Below are 21,179 nucleotides of genomic sequence, written 5' to 3' on the forward strand. Positions count from 1 at the left end.
TTATAGCACTTTTGAGGTATGCCTGAACATGAAATTTTTTCTAAGTCCTAAACTTCAAAGTGCTCATAAACGGTAAAAAAAAGTTCAAAAATAAATAAAAATGAAAGGAGAATGATGTTATAGTGGTTTAATAGCATGATAAACACACTAACTGTTTTATTTACACATAAAAGTGACAATTTTCACTTTTAAGTTCAGGGGGACAAAGTCACTTTTTGTACCCGAGGTCATGGAACTCCGAGTCGTGTAAAATTTCTGCCTCGGTCCCCTCTATGGAAGTCAATTTTTTTAAAAATGTTTATTCATTTAAAAACTATATACATGTATTTGTAATGCTCTGATCATTATATGGATGCAATTTCAGTGTCCTACGTACCCTCAAAATGGATTTATAGCACTTTTGAGGTATGCCTGAACATGACATTTTTTCTAAGTCCTAAACTTCAAAGTGCTCATAAACGGTAAAAAAAAGTTCAAAAATAAATAAAAATGAAAGGAGAATGATGTTATAGTGGTTTAATAGCATGATAAACACACTAAATGTTTTATTTACACATAAAAGTGACAATTTTCACTTTTAAGTTCAGGGGGACAAAGTCACTTTTTGTACCCGAGGTCATGGAACTCCGAGTCGTGTAAAATTTCTGCCTCGGTCCCCTCTATAGAAGTCAATTTTTAAAAAAATGTTTATTCATTTAAAAACTATATACATGTACAGGGAGTGCAGAATTATTAGGCAAATGAGTATTTTGACCACATCATCCTCTTTATGCATGTTGTCTTACTCCAAGCTGTATAGGCTCGAAAGCCTACTACCAATTAAGCATATTAGGTGATGTGCATCTCTGTAATGAGAAGGGGTGTGGTCTAATGACATCAACACCCTATATCAGGTGTGCATAATTATTAGGCAACTTCCTTTCCTTTGGCAAAATGGGTCAAAAGAAGGACTTGACAGGCTTAGAAAAGTCAAAAATAGTGAGATATCTTACAGAGGGATGCAGCACTCTTAAAATTGCAAAGCTTCTGAAGCGTGATCATCGAACAATCAAGCGTTTCATTCAAAATAGTCAACAGGGTCGCAAGAAGCGTGTGGAAAAACCAAGGCGCAAAATAACTGCCCATGAACTGAGAAAAGTCAAGCGTGCAGCTGCCACGATGCCACTTGCCACCAGTTTGGCCATATTTCAGAGCTGCAACATCACTGGAGTGCCCAAAAGCACAAGGTGTGCAATACTCAGAGACATGGCCAAGGTAAGAAAGGCTGAAAGACGACCACCACTGAACAAGACACACAAGCTGAAACGTCAAGACTGGGCCAAGAAATATCTCAAGACTGATTTTTCTAAGGTTTTATGGACTGATGAAATGAGAGTGAGTCTTGATGGGCCAGATGGATGGGCCCGTGGCTGGATTGGTAAAGGGCAGAGAGCTCCAGTCCGACTCAGACGCCAGCAAGGTGGAGGTGGAGTACTGGTTTGGGCTGGTATCATCAAAGATGAGCTTGTGGGGCCTTTTCGGGTTGAGGATGGAGTCAAGCTCAACTCCCAGTCCTACTGTCAGTTCCTGGAAGACACCTTCTTCAAGCAGTGGTACAGGAAGAAGTCTGCATCCTTCAAGAAAAACATGATTTTCATGCAGGACAATGCTCCATCACACGCGTCCAAGTACTCCACAGCGTGGCTGGCAAGAAAGGGTATAAAAGAAGGAAATCTAATGACATGGCCTCCTTGTTCACCTGATCTGAACCCCATTGAGAACCTGTGGTCCATCATCAAATGTGAGATTTACAAGGAGGGAAAACAGTACACCTCTCTGAACAGTGTCTGGGAGGCTGTGGTTGCTGCTGCACGCAATGTTGATGGTGAACAGATCAAAACACTGACAGAATCCATGGATGGCAGGCTTTTGAGTGTCCTTGCAAAGAAAGGTGGCTATATTGGTCACTGATTTGTTTTTGTTTTGTTTTTGAATGTCAGAAATGTATATTTGTGAATGTTGAGATGTTATATTGGTTTCACTGGTAATAATAAATAATTGTTAAGTTGCCTAATAATTATGCACAGTGATAGTCACCTGCACACACAGATATCCCCCTAACATAGCTAAAACTAAAAACAAACTAAAAACTACTTCCAAAAATATTCAGCTTTGATATTAATGAGTTTTTTGGGTTCATTGAGAACATGGTTGTTGTTCAATAATAAAATTAATCCTCAAAAATACAACTTGCCTAATAATTCTGCACTCCCTGTATTTGTAATGCTCTGATCATTATATGGATGCAATTTCAGTGTCCTACGTACCCTCAAAATGGATTTATAGCACTTTTGAGGTATGCCTGAACATGAAATTCTTTCTAAGTCCTAAACTTCAAAATGCTCATAAACAGCCAAAAATAAATAAAAATGAAAGGAGAATGATGTTATAGTGGTTTATTAGCATGATAAACACACTAAATGTTTTATTTACACATAAAAGTGACAATTTTCACTTTTAAGTTCAGGGGGACAAAGTCACTTTTTGTACACGAGGTCATGGAACTCCGAGTCGTGTAAAATTTCTGCCTCGGTCCCCTCTATGGAAGTCAATTTTTTTTCAAATGTTTATTTATTTAAAAACTATCTACATGTATTTGTAATGCACTGATCATTATATGGATGCAATTTCAGTGTCCTAATTCCCCTCAAAATGGATTTATAGCACTTTTGAGGTATACCTGAACATGAAATTCTTTCCAAGTCCTAAACTTCAAAATGCTCATAAACAGTCAAAAATAAATAAAAATGAAAGGAGAATGATGTTATAGTGGTTTAATAGCATGATAAACACACTAAATGTTTTATTTACACATAAAAGTGACAATTTTCACTTTTAAGTTCAGGGGTACAAAGTTACTTTTTGTACCCGAGGTCATGGAACTCCGAGTCGGGTAAAATTTTAGCCTCGGTCCCCTCTATGGAAGTCAATTTTTTTAAAAATGTTTATTCATTTAAAAACTATCTACATGTATTTGTAATGCTCTGATCATTATATGGATGCAATTTCAGTGTCCTACGTACCCTCAAAATGGATTTATAGCACTTTTGAGGTATGCCTGAACATGAAATTTTTTCTAAGTCCTACACTTCAAAGTGCTCATAAACGGTAAAAAAAAGTTCAAAAATACATACAAATGAAAGGACAATGATGTTATAGTGGTTTATTAGCATGATAAACACACTAAATGTTTTATTTACACATAAAAGTGACAATTTTCACTTTTAAGTTCAGGGGGACAAAGTCACTTTTTGTACCCGAGGTCATGGAACTCCGAGTCGGGTAAAATTTCTGCCTCAGTCCCCTCTATAGAAGTCAATTTTTTTAAAAATGTTTATTCATTTAAAAACTATATACATGTATTTGTAATGCTCTGATCATTATATGGATGCAATTTCAGTGTCCTACGTACCCTCAAAATGGATTTATAGCACTTTTGAGGTATGCCTGAACATGAAATTTTTTCTAAGTCCTAAACTTCAAAGTGCTCATAAACGGTAAAAAAAAGTTCAAAAATAAATAAAAATGAAAGGACAATGATGTTATAGTGGTTTCATAACATGATAAACACCCTAAATGTTTTATTTACACATATAAGTGACAATTTTCACTTTTAAGTTCAGGGGGACAAAGTCACTTTTTGTACCCGAGATCATGGAACTCCGAGTCGGGTAAAATTTCTGCCTCGGTCCCCTCTATGGAAGTCAATTTTTTTTAAAATGTTTATTCATTTAAAAACTATCTACATGTATTTGTAATGCTCTGATCATTATATGAATGCAATTTCAGTGTCCTACGTACCCTCAAAATGGATTTATAGCACTTTTGAGGTATGCCGGAACATGACATTTTTTCAAAGTCCTAAACTTCAAAGTGCTCATAATCGGTAAAAAAAAGTTCAAAAATAAATACAAATGAAAGGACAATGATGTTATAGTGGTTTAATAGCATGATAAACACACTAAACGTTTTATTTACACATAAAAGTGACAATTTTCACTTTTAAGTTCAGGGGGACAAAGTCACTTTTTGTACCCGAGGTCATGGAACTCCGAGTCGTGTAAAATTCCAGCCTCGGTCCCCTCTATGGAAGTCAATTAAAAAAAAAATGTTCATTCATTAAAAAAACTATATACATGTATTTGTAATGCTCTGATCATTATATGGATGCAATTTCAGTGTCCCAAGTACCCTCAAAATAGATTTATAGCACTTTTGAGGTATACCTGAACATAAAATTCTTTCTAAGTCCTAAACTTCAAAATGCTCATAAACAGTCAAAAATAAATACAAATGAAAGGACAATGATGTTATAGTGGTTTAATAGCATGATAAACACACTAAATGTTTTATTTACACATAAAAGTGACAATTTTCACTTTTAAGTTCAGGGGGACAAAGTCACTTTTTGTACCCGAGGTCATGGAACTCCGAGTCGTGTAAAATTCCAGCCTCGGTCCCCTCTATGGAAGTCAATTAAAAAAAAAATGTTTATTCATTAAAAAAACTATATACATGTATTTGTAATGCTCTGATCATTATATGGATGCAATTTCAGTGTCCCAAGTACCCTCAAAATAGATTTATAGCACTTTTGAGGTATACCTGAACATAAAATTCTTTCTAAGTCCTAAACTTCAAAATGCTCATAAACAGTCAAAAATAAATACAAATGAAAGGACAATGATGTTATAGTGGTTTAATAGCATGATAAACACACTAAATGTTTTATTTACACATAAAAGTGACAATTTTCACTTTTAAGTTCAGGGGGACAAAGTCACTTTTTGTACCCGAGGTCATGGAACTCCGAGTCGGGTAAAATTTCTGCCTCGGTCCCCTCTATGGAAGTCAATTTTGTTTTAAATGTTTATTCATTTAAAAACTATCTACATGTATTTGTAATGCTCTGATCATTATATGGATGCAATTTCAGTGTCCTAATTCCCCTCAAAATGGATTTATAGCACTTTTGAGGTATACCTGAACATGAAATTCTTTTTAAGTCCTAAACTTCAAAATGCTCATAAACAGCCAAAAATAAATAAAAATGAAAGGAGAATGATGTTATAGTGGTTTAATAGCATGATAAGAACACTAAATGTTTTATTTACACATAAAAGTGACAATTTTCACTTTTAAGTTCAGGGGGACAAAGTCACTTTTTGTACCCGAGGTCATGGAACTCCGAGTCGGGTAAAATTTCTGCCTCGGTCCCCTCTATGGAAGTCAATTTTTTTTAAAATGTTTATTCATTTAAAAACTATATACATGTATTTGTAATGCTCTGGTCATTATATGGATGCAATTTCAGTGTCCTACGTACCCTCAAAATGGATTTATAGCACTTTTGAGGTATGCCTGAACATGAAATTTTTTCTAAGTCCTAAACTTCAAAGTGCTCATAAACGGTAAAAAAAAGTTCAAAAATAAATAAAAATGAAAGGAGAATGATGTTATAGTGGTTTAATAGCATGATAAACACACTAAATGTTTTATTTACACATAAAAGTGACAATTTTCACTTTTAAGTTCAGGGGGACAAAGTCACTTTTTGTACCCGAGGTCATGGAACTCGCGAGTCGTGTAAAATTTCTGCCTCGGTCCCCTCTATAGAAGTCAATTTTTAAAAAAATGTTTATTCATTTAAAAACTATATACATGTATTTGTAATGCTCTGATCATTATATGGATGCAATTTCAGTGTCCTACGTACCCTCAAAATGGATTTATAGCACTTTTGAGGTATGCCTGAACATGAAATTCTTTCTAAGTCCTAAACTTCAAAATGCTCATAAACAGCCAAAAATAAATAAAAATGAAAGGAGAATGATGTTATAGTGGTTTAATAGCATGATAAGAACACTAAATGTTTTATTTACACATAAAAGTGACAATTTTCACTTTTAAGTTCAGGGGTACAAAGTTACTTTTTGTACCCGAGGTCATGGAACTCCGAGTCGAGTAAAATTTCAGCCTCGGTCCCCTCTATGGAAGTTAATTTTTTTTTAAATGTTTATTCATTTAAAAACTATCTACATGCATTTGTAATGCTCTGATCATTATATGGATGCAATTTCAGTGTCCTAATTCCCCTCAAAATGGATTTATACAACTTTTGTGGTATACCTGAACATGAAATTCTTTCTAAGTCCTAAACTTCAAAGTGTTCATAAATGGTAAAAAAAAGTTCAAAAATAAATACAAATGAAAGGACAATGATGGTATAGTGGTTTAATAGCATGATAAACACACTAAATGTTTTTTTTACACATAGAAGTGACAATTTTCACTTTTAAGTTCAGGGGGACAAAGTCACTTTTTGTACACGAGGTCATGGAACTCCGAGTCGTGTAAAATTTCTGCCTCGGTCCCCTCTATGGAATCAATTTTTTTTCAAATGTTTATTCATTTAAAAACTATCTACATGTATTTGTAATGCACTGGTCATTATATGGATGCAATTTCAGTGTCCTAATTCCCCTCAAAATGGATTTATAGCACTTTTGAGGTATACCTGAACATGAAATTCTTTCTAAGTCCTAAACTTCAAAATGCTCATAAACAGTCAAAAATAAATAAAAATGAATGGAGAATGATGTTATAGTGGTTTAATAGCATGATAAACACACTAAATGTTTTATTTACACATAAAAGTGACAATTTTCACTTTTAAGTTCAGGGGTACAAAGTTACTGTTTGTACCCGAGGTCATGGATCTCCGTGCCGGGTAAAATTTCAGCCTCGGTCCCCTCTATGGAAGTCAATTTTTTTAAAAAATGTTTATTCATTTAAAAACTATCTACATGTATTTGGAATGCTCTGATCATTATATGTATGCAATTTCAGTGTCCTACGTACCCTCAAAATGGATTTATACAACTTTTGTGGTATACCTGAACATGAAATTCTTTCTAAGTCCTAAACTTCAAAGTGTTCATAAATGGTAAAAAAAAGTTCAAAAATAAATACAAATGAAAGGACAATGATGGTATAGTGGTTTAATAGCATGATAAACACACTAAATGTTTTTTTTACACATAGAAGTGACAATTTTCACTTTTAAGTTCAGGGGGACAAAGTCACTTTTTGTACACGAGGTCATGGAACTCCGAGTCGTGTAAAATTTCTGCCTCGGTCCCCTCTATGGAATCAATTTTTTTTCAAATGTTTATTCATTTAAAAACTATCTACATGTATTTGTAATGCACTGGTCATTATATGGATGCAATTTCAGTGTCCTAATTCCCCTCAAAATGGATTTATAGCACTTTTGAGGTATACCTGAACATGAAATTCTTTCTAAGTCCTAAACTTCAAAATGCTCATAAACAGTCAAAAATAAATAAAAATGAATGGAGAATGATGTTATAGTGGTTTAATAGCATGATAAACACACTAAATGTTTTATTTACACATAAAAGTGACAATTTTCACTTTTAAGTTCAGGGGTACAAAGTTACTGTTTGTACCCGAGGTCATGGATCTCCGTGCCGGGTAAAATTTCAGCCTCGGTCCCCTCTATGGAAGTCAATTTTTTTAAAAAATGTTTATTCATTTAAAAACTATCTACATGTATTTGGAATGCTCTGATCATTATATGTATGCAATTTCAGTGTCCTACGTACCCTCAAAATGGATTTATAGCACTTTTGAGGTATGCCTGAACATGAAAAAATTTCTAAGTCTTACACTTCAAAGTGCTCATAAACGGTAAAAAAAAGTTCAAAAATACATACAAATGAAAGGACAATGATGTTATAGTGGTTTAATAGCATGATAAACACACTAAATGTTTTATTTACACCTAAAAGTGACAATTTTCACTTTTAAGTTCAGGAGGACAAAGTCACTTTTTGTACCCGAGGTCATGGATCTCCGAGTCGGGTAAAATGTCTGCCTCGGTCCCCTCTATGGAAGTCAATTTTTTTAAAAATGTTTATTCATTTAAAAACTATATACATGTATTTGTAATGCTCTGGTCATTATATGGATGCAATTTCAGTGTCCTACGTACCCTCAAAATGGATTTATAGCACTTTTGAGGTATGCCTGAACATGACATTTTTTCTAAGTCCTAAACTTCAAAGTGCTCATAAACGGTAAAAAAAAGTTCAAAAATAAATAAAAATGAAAGGAGAATGATGTTATAGTGGTTTAATAGCATGATAAACACACTAAATGTTTTATTTACACATAAAAGTGACAATTTTCACTTTTAAGTTCAGGGGGACAAAGTCACTTTTTGTACCCGAGGTCATGGAACTCCAAGTCGTGTAAAATTTCTGCCTCGGTCCCCTCTATAGAAGTCAATTTTTAAAAAAATGTTTATTCATTTAAAAACTATATACATGTATTTGTAATGCTCTCATCATTATATGGATGCAATTTCAGTGTCCTACGTACCCTCAAAATGGATTTATAGCACTTTTGAGGTATGCCTGAACATGAAATTCTTTCTAAGTCCTAAACTTCAAAATGCTCATAAACAGCCAAAAATAAATAAAAATGAAAGGAGAATGATGTTATAGTGGTTTAATAGCATGAGAAGAACACTAAATGTTTTATTTACACATAAAAGTGACAATTTTCACTTTTAAGTTCAGGGGTACAAAGTTACTTTTTGTACCCGAGGTCATGGAACTCCGAGTCGAGTAAAATTTCAGCCTCGGTCCCCTCTATGGAAGTTAATTTTTTTAAAAATGTTTATTCATTTAAAAAACTATCTACATGCATTTGTAATGCTCTGATCATTATATGGATGCAATTTCAGTGTCCTAATTCCCCTCAAAATGGATTTATACAACTTTTGAGGTATACCTGAACATGAAATTCTTTCTAAGTCCTAAACTTCAAAGTGTTCATAAATGGTAAAAAAAAGTTCAAAAATAAATACAAATGAAAGGACAATGATGGTATAGTGGTTTAATAGCATGATAAACACACTAAATGTTTTATTTACACATAAAAGTGACAATTTTCACTTTTAAGTTCAGGGGTACAAAGTTACTGTTTGTACCCGAGGTCATGGAACTCCGAGTCGGGTAAAATTTTAGCCTCGGTCCCCTCTATGGAAGTCAATTTTTAAAAAAATGTTTATTCATTAAAAAAACTATATACATGTATTTGTAATGCTCTGATCATTATATGGATGCAATTTCAGTGTCCTAAGTACCCTCAAAATGGATTCATAGCACTTTTGAGGTACGCCTGAACATGAAATATTTTCTAAGTCCTAAACTACAAAGTGTTCATAAATGGTAAAAAAAAGTTCAAAAATAAATACAAATGAAAGGACAATGATGTTATAGTGGTTTATTAGCATGATAAACACACTAAATGTTTTATTTACACATAAAAGTGACAATTTTCACTTTTAAGTTCAGGGGGACAAAGTCACTTTTTGTACACGAGGTCATGGAACTCCGAGTCGTGTAAAATTTCTGCCTCGGTCCCCTCTATGGAAGTCAATTTTTTTTCAAATGTTTATTTATTTAAAAACTATCTACATGTATTTGTAATGCACTGATCATTATATGGATGCAATTTCAGTGTCCTAATTCCCCTCAAAATGGATTTATAGCACTTTTGAGGTATACCTGAACATGAAATTCTTTCCAAGTCCTAAACTTCAAAATGCTCATAAACAGTCAAAAATAAATAAAAATGAAAGGAGAATGATGTTATAGTGGGTTAATAGCATGATAAACACACTAAATGTTTTATTTACACATAAAAGTGACAATTTTCACTTTTAAGTTCAGGGGTACAAAGTTACTTTTTGTACCCGAGGTCATGGAACTCCGAGTCGGGTAAAATTTTAGCCTCGGTCCCCTCTATGGAAGTCAATTTTTTAAAAAATGTTTATTCATTTAAAAACTATCTACATGTATTTGTAATGCTCTGATCATTATATGGATGCAATTTCAGTGTCCTACGTACCCTCAAAATGGATTTATAGCACTTTTGAGGTATGCCTGAACATGAAATTTTTTCTAAGTCCTACACTTCAAAGTGCTCATAAACGGTAAAAAAAAGTTCAAAAATACATACAAATGAAAGGACAATGATGTTATAGTGGTTTATTAGCATGATAAACACACTAAATGTTTTATTTACACATAAAAGTGACAATTTTCACTTTTAAGTTCAGGGGGACAAAGTCACTTTTTGTACCCGAGGTCATGGAACTCCGAGTCGGGTAAAATTTCTGCCTCAGTCCCCTCTATAGAAGTCAATTTTTAAAAAAATGTTTATTCATTTAAAAACTATATACATGTATTTGTAATGCTCTGATCATTATATGGATGCAATTTCAGTGTCCTACGTACCCTCAAAATGGATTTATAGCACTTTTGAGGTATGCCTGAACATTAAATTTTTTCTAAGTCCTAAACTTCAAAGTGCTCATAAACGGTAAAAAAAAGTTCAAAAATAAATAAAAATGAAAGGACAATGATGTTATAGTGGTTTCATAGCATGATAAACACACTAAATGTTTTATTTACACATATAAGTGACAATTTTCACTTTTAAGTTCAGGGGGACAAAGTCACTTTTTGTACCCGAGGTCATGGAACTCCGAGTCGGGTAAAATTTCTGCCTCGGTCCCCTCTATGGAAGTCAATTTTTTTAAAAATGTTTATTCATTTAAAAACTATCTACATGTATTTGTAATGCTCTGATCATTATATGAATGCAATTTCAGTGTCCTACGTACCCTCAAAATGGATTTATAGCACTTTTGAGGTATGCCGGAACATGACATTTTTTCAAAGTCCTAAACTTCAAAGTGCTCATAATCGGTAAAAAAAAGTTCAAAAATAAATACAAATGAAAGGACAATGATGTTATAGTGGTTTAATAGCATGATAAACACACTAAACGTTTTATTTACACATAAAAGTGACAATTTTCACTTTTAAGTTCAGGGGGACAAAGTCACTTTTTGTACCCGAGGTCATGGAACTCCGAGTCGTGTAAAATTCCAGCCTCGGTCCCCTCTATGGAAGTCAATTAAAAAAAAAATGTTTATTCATTAAAAAAACTATATACATGTATTTGTAATGCTCTGATCATTATATGGATGCAATTTCAGTGTCCCAAGTACCCTCAAAATAGATTTATAGCACTTTTGAGGTATACCTGAACATAAAATTCTTTCTAAGTCCTAAACTTCAAAGTGTTCATAAATGGTAAAAAAAAGTTCAAAAATAAATACAAATGAAAGGACAATGATGGTATAGTGGTTTAATAGCATGATAAACACACTAAATGTTTTTTTTACACATAGAAGTGACAATTTTCACTTTTAAGTTCAGGGGGACAAAGTCACTTTTTGTACACGAGGTCATGGAACTCCGAGTCGTGTAAAATTTCTGCCTCGGTCCCCTCTATGGAATCAATTTTTTTTCAAATGTTTATTCATTTAAAAACTATCTACATGTATTTGTAATGCACTGGTCATTATATGGATGCAATTTCAGTGTCCTAATTCCCCTCAAAATGGATTTATAGCACTTTTGAGGTATACCTGAACATGAAATTCTTTCTAAGTCCTAAACTTCAAAATGCTCATAAACAGTCAAAAATAAATAAAAATGAATGGAGAATGATGTTATAGTGGTTTAATAGCATGATAAACACACTAAATGTTTTATTTACACATAAAAGTGACAATTTTCACTTTTAAGTTCAGGAGGACAAAGTCACTTTTTGTACCCAAGGTCATGGATCTCCGAGTCGGGTAAAATTTCTGCCTCGGTCCCCTCTATGGAAGTAAAATTTTTTAAAAATGTTTATTCATTTAAAAACTATATACATGTATTTGTAATGCTCTGGTCATTATATGGATGCAATTTCAGTGTCCTACGTACCCTCAAAATGGATTTATAGCACTTTTGAGGTATGCCTGAACATGAAATTTTTTCTAAGTCCTAAACTTCAAAGTGCTCATAAACGGTAAAAAAAAGTTCAAAAATAAATAAAAATGAAAGGAGAATGATGTTATAGTGGTTTAATAGCATGATAAACACACTAAATGTTTTATTTACACATAAAAGTGACAATTTTCACTTTTAAGTTCAGGGGGACAAAGTCACTTTTTGTACCCGAGGTCATGGAACTCCGAGTCGTGTAAAATTTCTGCCTTGGTCCCCTCTATGGAAGTCAATTTTTTTAAAAATGTTTATTCATTTAAAAACTATATACATGTATTTGTAATGCTCTGGTCATTATATGGATGCAATTTCAGTGTCCTACGTACCCTCAAAATGGATTTATAGCACTTTTGAGGTATGCCTGAACATGAAATTTTTTCTAAGTCCTAAACTTCAAAATGCTCATAAACAGCCAAAAATAAATAAAAATGAAAGGAGAATGATGTTATAGTGGTTTAATAGCATGAGAAGAACACTAAATGTTTTATTTACTCATAAAAGTGACAATTTTCACTTTTAAGTTCAGGGGTACAAAGTAACTTTTTGTACCCGAGGTCATGGAACTCCGAGTCGAGTAAAATTTCAGCCTCGGTCCCCTCTATGGAATCATTTTTTTTTCAAATGTTTATTCATTTAAAAACTATCTACATGTATTTGGAATGCTCTGATCATTATATGTATGCAATTTCAGTGTCCTACGTACCCTCAAAATGGATTTATAGCACTTTTGAGGTATGCCTGAACATGAAAAATTTTCTAAGTCTTACACTTCAAAGTGCTCATAAACGGTAAAAAAAAGTTCAAAAATACATACAAATGAAAGGACAATGATGTTATAGTGGTTTAATAGCATGATAAACACACTAAATGTTTTATTTACACATAAAAGTGACAATTTTCACTTTTAAGTTCAGGGGGACAAAGTCACTTTTTGTACCCGAGGTCATGGAACTCCGAGTCGTGTAAAATTTCTGCCTCGGTCCCCTCTATGGAAGTCAATTTTTTTAAAAATGTTTATTCATTTAAAAACTATATACATGTATTTGTAATGCTCTGGTCATTATATGGATGCAATTTCAGTGTCCTACGTACCCTCAAAATGGATTTATAGCACTTTTGAGGTATGCCTGAACATGAAATTTTTTCTAAGTCCTAAACTTCAAAGTGCTCATAAACGGTAAAAAAAAGTTCAAAAATAAATAAAAATGAAAGGAGAATGATGTTATAGTGGTTTGATAGCATGATAAACACACTAAATGTTTTATTTACACATAAAAGTGACAATTTTCACTTTTAAGTTCAGGGGTACAAAGTTACTTTTTGTACCCGAGGTCATGGAACTCCGAGTCGTGTAAAATTTCTGCCTCGGTCCCCTCTATGGAATCATTTTTTTTTCAAATGTTTATTCATTTAAAAACTATCTACATGTATTTGGAATGCTCTGATCATTATATGTATGCAATTTCAGTGTCCTACGTACCCTCAAAATGGATTTATAGCACTTTTGAGGTATGCCTGAACATGAAAATTTTTCTAAGTCTTACACTTCAAAGTGCTCATAAACGGTAAAAAAAAGTTCAAAAATACATACAAATGAAAGGACAATGATGTTATAGTGGTTTAATAGCATGATAAACACACTAAATGTTTTATTTACACATAAAAGTGACAATTTTCACTTTTAAGTTCAGGGGGACAAAGTCACTTTTTGTACCCGAGGTCATGGAACTCCGAGTCGTGTAAAATTTCTGCCTCGGTCCCCTCTATGGAAGTCAATTTTTTTAAAAATGTTTATTCATTTAAAAACTATATACATGTATTTGTAATGCTCTGGTCATTATATGGATGCAATTTCAGTGTCCTACGTACCCTCAAAATGGATTTATAGCACTTTTGAGGTATGCCTGAACATGAAATTTTTTCTAAGTCCTAAACTTCAAAGTGCTCATAAACGGTAAAAAAAAGTTCAAAAATAAATAAAAATGAAAGGAGAATGATGTTATAGTGGTTTGATAGCATGATAAACACACTAAATGTTTTATTTACACATAAAAGTGAAAATTTTCACTTTTAAGTTCAGGGGTACAAAGTTACTTTTTGTACCCGAGGTCATGGAACTCCGAGTCGCGTAAAATTTCAGCCTCGGTCCCCTCTATGGAAGTTAATTTATTTAAAAATGTTTATTCATTTAAAAACTATCTACATGCATTTGTAATGCTCTGATCATTATATGGATGCAATTTCAGTGTCCTAATTCCCCTCAAAATGGATTTATACAACTTTTGAGGTATACCTGAACATGAAATTCTTTCTAAGTCCTAAACTTCAAAGTGTTCATAAATGGCAAAAAAAAGTTTAAAAATAAATACAAATGAAAGGACAATGATGGTATAGTGGTTTAATAGCATGATAAACACACTAAATGTTTTTTTTACACATAAAAGTGACAATTTTCACTTTTAAGTTCAGGGGGACAAAGTCACTTTTTGTACCCGAGGTCATGGAACTCCGAGTCGTGTAAAATTTCTGCCTCGGTCCCCTCTATGGAAGTCAATTTTTTTTAAAATGTTTATTCATTTAAAAACTATCTACATGTATTTGTAATGATCTGATCATTATATGAATGCAATTTCAGTGTCCTACGTACCCTCAAAATGGATTTATAGCACTTTTGAGGTATGCCGGAACATGAAATTTTTTCAAAGTCCTAAACTTCAAAGTGCTCATAATCGGTAAATAAAAGTTCAAAAATAAATACAAATGAAAGGACAATGATGTTATAGTGGTTTAATAGCATGATAAACACACTAAACGTTTTATTTACACATAAAAGTGACAATTTTCACTTTTAAGTTCAGGGGGACAAAGTCACTTTTTGTACCCGAGGTCATGGAACTCCGAGTCGTGTAAAATTTCAGCCTCGGTCCCCTCTATGGAAGTCAATTAAAAAAAAAATGTTTATTCATTAAAAAAACTATATACATGTATTTGTAATGCTCTGATCATTATATGGATGCAATTTCAGTGTCCCAAGTACCCTCAAAATAGATTTATAGCACTTTTGAGGTATACCTGAACATAAAATTCTTTCTAAGTCCTAAACTTCAAAATGCTCATAAACAGTCAAAAATAAATACAAATGAAAGGACAATGATGTTATAGTGGTTTAATAGCATGATAAACACACTAAATGTTTTATTTACACATAAAAGTGACAATTTTCACTTTTAAGTTCAGGGGGACAAAGTCACTTTTTGTACCCGAGGTCATGGAACTCCGAGTCGTGTAAAATTTCTGCCTCGGTCCCCTCTATAGAAGTCAATTTTAAAAATTTTTTTTATTCATTTAAAAACTATATACATGTATTTGTAATGCTCTGATCATTATATGGATGCAATTTCAGTGTCCTACGTACCCTCAAAATGGATTTATAGCACTTTTGAGGTATGCCTGAACATGAAATTCTTTCTAAGTCCTAAACTTCAAAATGCTCATAAACAGCCAAAAATAAATAAAAATGAAAGGAGAATGATGTTATAGTGGTTTAATAGCATGAGAAGAACACTAAATGTTTTATTTACACATAAAAGTGACAATTTTCACTTTTAAGTTCAGGGGTACAAAGTTACTTTTTGTACCCGAGGTCATGGAACTCCGAGTCGAGTAAAATTTCAGCCTCGGTCCCCTCTATGGAAGTTAATTTTTTTAAAAATGTTTATTCATTTAAAAACTATCTACATGCATTTGTAATGCTCTGATCATTATATGGATGCAATTTCAGTGTCCTAATTCCCCTCAAAATGGATTTATACAACTTTTGAGGTATACCTGAACATGAAATTCTTTCTAAGTCCTAAACTTCAAAGTGTTCATAAATGGTAAAAAAAAGTTCAAAAATAAATACAAATGAAAGGACAATGATGGTATAGTGGTTTAATAGCATGATAAACACACTAAATGTTTTATTTACACATAAAAGTGACAATTTTCACTTTTAAGTTCAGGGGTACAAAGTTACTGTTTGTACCCGAGGTCATGGAACTCCGAGTCGGGTAAAATTTTAGCCTCGGTCCCCTCTATGGAAGTCAATTTTTAAAAAAATGTTTATTCATTAAAAAAACTATATACATGTATTTGTAATGCTCTGATCATTATATGGATGCAATTTCAGTGTCCTAAGTACCCTCAAAATGGATTCATAGCACTTTTGAGGTACGCCTGAACATGAAATATTTTCTAAGTCCTAAACTACAAAGTGTTCATAAATGGTAAAAAAAAGTTCAAAAATAAATACAAATGAAAGGACAATGATGTTATAGTGGTTTCATAACATGATAAACACACTAAATGTTTTATTTACACATATAAGTGACAATTTTCACTTTTAAGTTCAGTGGGACAAAGTCACTTTTTGTACCCGAGGTCATGGAACTCCGAGTCGGGTAAAATTTCTGCCTCGGTCCCCTCTATGGAAGTCAATTTTTTTTAAAATGTTTATTCATTTAAAAACTATCTACATGTATTTGTAATGCTCTGATCATTATATGAATGCAATTTCAGTGTCCTACGTACCCTCAAAATGGATTTATAGCACTTTTGAGGTATGCCGGAACATGACATTTTTTCAAAGTCCTAAACTTCAAAGTGCTCATAATCGGTAAAAAAAAGTTCAAAAATAAATACAAATGAAAGGACAATGATGTTATAGTGGTTTAATAGCATGATAAACACACTAAACGTTTTATTTACACATAAAAGTGACAATTTTCACTTTTAAGTTCAGGGGGACAAAGTCACTTTTTGTACCCGAGGTCATGGAACTCCGAGTCGTGTAAAATTCCAGCCTCGGTCCCCTCTATGGAAGTCAATTAAAAAAAAAATGTTTATTCATTAAAAAAACTATATACATGTATTTGTAATGCTCTGATCATTATATGGATGCAATTTCAGTGTCCCAAGTACCCTCAAAATAGATTTATAGCACTTTTGAGGTATACCTGAACATAAAATTCTTTCTAAGTCCTAAACTTCAAAATGCTCATAAACAGTCAAAAATAAATACAAATGAAAGGACAATGATGTTATAGTGGTTTAATAGCATGATAAACACACTAAATGTTTTATTTACACATATAAGTGACAATTTTCACTTTTAAGTTCAGGGGGACAAAGTCACTTTTTGTACCCGAGGTCATGGAACTCCGAGTCGGGTAAAATTTCTGCCTCGGTCCCCTCTATGGAAGTCAATTTTTTTTAAAATGTTTATTCATTTAAAAACTATCTACATGTATTTGTAATGCTCTGATCATTATATGAATGCAATTTCAGTGTCCTACGTACCCTCAAAATGGATTTATAGCACTTTTGAGGTATGCCGGAACATGACATTTTTTCAAAGTCCTAAACTTCAAAGTGCTCATAATCGGTAAAAAAAAGTTCAAAAATAAATACAAATGAAAGGACAATGATGTTATAGTGGTTTAATAGCATGATAAACACACTAAACGTTTTATTTACACATAAAAGTGACAATTTTCACTTTTAAGTTCAGGGGGACAAAGTCACTTTTTGTACCCGAGGTCATGGAACTCCGAGTCGTGTAAAATTCCAGCCTCGGTCCCCTCTATGGAAGTCAATTAAAAAAAAAATGTTTATTCATTAAAAAAACTATATACATGTATTTGTAATGCTCTGATCATTATATGGATGCAATTTCAGTGTCCCAAGTACCCTCAAAATAGATTTATAGCACTTTTGAGGTATACCTGAACATAAAATTATTTCTAAGTCCTAAACTTCAAAGTGTTCATAAATGGTAAAAAAAAGTTCAAAAATAAATACAAATGAAAGGACAATGATGGTATAGTGGTTTAATAGCATGATAAACACACTAAATGTTTTTTTTACACATAGAAGTGACAATTTTCACTTTTAAGTTCAGGGGGACAAAGTCACTTTTTGTACACGAGGTCATGGAACTCCGAGTCGTGTAAAATTTCTGCCTCGGTCCCCTCTATGGAATCAATTTTTTTTCAAATGTTTATTCATTTAAAAACTATCTACATGTATTTGTAATGCACTGGTCATTATATGGATGCAATTTCAGTGTCCTAATTCCCCTCAAAATGGATTTATAGCACTTTTGAGGTATACCTGAACATGAAATTCTTTCTAAGTCCTAAACTTCAAAATGCTCATAAACAGTCAAAAATAAATAAAAATGAATGGAGAATGATGTTATAGTGGTTTAATAGCATGATAAACACACTAAATGTTTTATTTACACATAAAAGTGACAATTTTCACTTTTAAGTTCAGGAGGACAAAGTCACTTTTTGTACCCAAGGTCATGGATCTCCGAGTCGGGTAAAATTTCTGCCTCGGTCCCCTCTATGGAAGTAAATTTTTTTAAAAATGTTTATTCATTTAAAAACTATATACATGTATTTGTAATGCTCTGGTCATTATATGGATGCAATTTCAGTGTCCTACGTACCCTCAAAATGGATTTATAGCACTTTTGAGGTATGCCTGAACATGAAATTTTTTCTAAGTCCTAAACTTCAAAGTGCTCATAAACGGTAAAAAAAAGTTCAAAAATAAATAAAAATGAAAGGAGAATGATGTTATAGTGGTTTAATAGCATGATAAACACACTAAATGTTTTATTTACACATAAAAGTGACAATTTTCACTTTTAAGTTCAGGGGGACAAAGTCACTTTTTGTACCCGAGGTCATGGAACTCCGAGTCGTGTAAAATTTCTGCCTTGGTCCCCTCTATGGAAGTCAATTTTTTTAAAAATGTTTATTCATTTAAAAACTATATACATGTATTTGTAATGCTCTGGTCATTATATGGATGCAATTTCAGTGTCCTACGTACCCTCAAAATGGATTTATAGCACTTTTGAGGTATGCCTGAACATGAAATTTTTTCTAAGTCCTAAACTTCAAAATGCTCATAAACAGCCAAAAATAAATAAAAATGAAAGGAGAATGATGTTATAGTGGTTTAATAGCATGAGAAGAACACTAAATGTTTTATTTACTCATAAAAGTGACAATTTTCACTTTTAAGTTCAGGGGTACAAAGTAACTTTTTGTACCCGAGGTCATGGAACTCCGAGTCGAGTAAAATTTCAGCCTCGGTCCCCTCTATGGAATCATTTTTTTTTCAAATGTTTATTCATTTAAAAACTATCTACATGTATTTGGAATGCTCTGATCATTATATGTATGCAATTTCAGTGTCCTACGTACCCTCAAAATGGATTTATAGCACTTTTGAGGTATGCCTGAACATGAAAAATTTTCTAAGTCTTACACTTCAAAGTGCTCATAAACGGTAAAAAAAAGTTCAAAAATACATACAAATGAAAGGACAATGATGTTATAGTGGTTTAATAGCATGATAAACACACTAAATGTTTTATTTACACATAAAAGTGACAATTTTCACTTTTAAGTTCAGGGGGACAAAGTCACTTTTTGTACCCGAGGTCATGGAACTCCGAGTCGTGTAAAATTTCTGCCTCGGTCCCCTCTATGGAAGTCAATTTTTTAAAAAATGTTTATTCATTTAAAAACTATATACATGTATTTGTAATGCTCTGGTCATTATATGGATGCAATTTCAGTGTCCTACGTACCCTCAAAATGGATTTATAGCACTTTTGAGGTATGCCTGAACATGAAATTTTTTCTAAGTCCTAAACTTCAAAGTGCTCATAAACGGTAAAAAAAAGTTCAAAAATAAATAAAAATGAAAGGAGAATGATGTTATAGTGGTTTGATAGCATGATAAACACACTAAATGTTTTATTTACACATAAAAGTGACAATTTTCACTTTTAAGTTCAGGGGTACAAAGTTACTTTTTGTACCCGAGGTCATGGAACTCCGAGTCGTGTAAAATTTCTGCCTCGGTCCCCTCTATGGAATCATTTTTTTTTCAAATGTTTATTCATTTAAAAACTATCTACATGTATTTGGAATGCTCTGATCATTATATGTATGCAATTTCAGTGTCCTACGTACCCTCAAAATGGATTTATAGCACTTTTGAGGTATGCCTGAACATGAAAAATTTTCTAAGTCTTACACTTCAAAGTGCTCATAAACGGTAAAAAAAAGTTCAAAAATACATACAAATGAAAGGACAATGATGTTATAGTGGTTTAATAGCATGATAAACACACTAAATGTTTTATTTACACATAAAAGTGACAATTTTCACTTTTAAGTTCAGGGGGACAAAGTCACTTTTTGTACCCGAGGTCATGGAACTCCGAGTCGTGTAAAATTTCTGCCTCGGTCCCCTCTATGGAAGTCAATTTTTTTAAAAATGTTTATTCATTTAAAAACTATATACATGTATTTGTAATGCTCTGGTCATTATATGGATGCAATTTCAGTGTCCTACGTACCCTCAAAATGGATTTATAGCACTTTTGAGGTATGCCTGAACATGAAATTTTTTCTAAGTCCTAAACTTCAAAGTGCTCATAAACGGTAAAAAAAAGTTCAAAAATAAATAAAAATGAAAGGAGAATGATGTTATAGTGGTTTGATAGCATGATAAACACACTAAATGTTTTATTTACACATAAAAGTGACAATTTTCACTTTTAAGTTCAGGGGTACAAAGTTACTTTTTGTACCCGAGGTCATGGAACTCCGAGTCGAGTAAAATTTCAGCCTCGGTCCCCTCTATGGAAGTTAATTTATTTAAAAATGTTTATTCATTTAAAAACTATCTACATGCATTTGTAATGCTCTGATCATTATATGGATGCAATTTCAGTGTCCTAATTCCCCTCAAAATGGATTTATACAACTTTTGAGGTATACCTGAACATGAAATTCTTTCTAAGTCCTAAACTTCAAAGTGTTCATAAATGGCAAAAAAAAGTTTAAAAATAAATACAAATGAAAGGACAATGATGGTATAGTGGTTTAATAGCATGATAAACACACTAAATGTTTTTTTTACACATAAAAGTGACAATTTTCACTTTTAAGTTCAGGGGGACAAAGTCACTTTTTGTACCCGAGGTCATGGAACTCCGAGTCGTGTAAAATTTCTGCCTCGGTCCCCTCTATGGAAGTCAATTTTTTTTAAAATGTTTATTCATTTAAAAACTATCTACATGTATTTGTAATGATCTGATCATTATATGAATGCAATTTCAGTGTCCTA

The sequence above is a fragment of the Pleurodeles waltl genome, chromosome 11 (assembly GCF_031143425.1).
Source record: "Pleurodeles waltl isolate 20211129_DDA chromosome 11, aPleWal1.hap1.20221129, whole genome shotgun sequence".
Lineage (NCBI taxonomy): Eukaryota > Metazoa > Chordata > Amphibia > Caudata > Salamandridae > Pleurodeles > Pleurodeles waltl.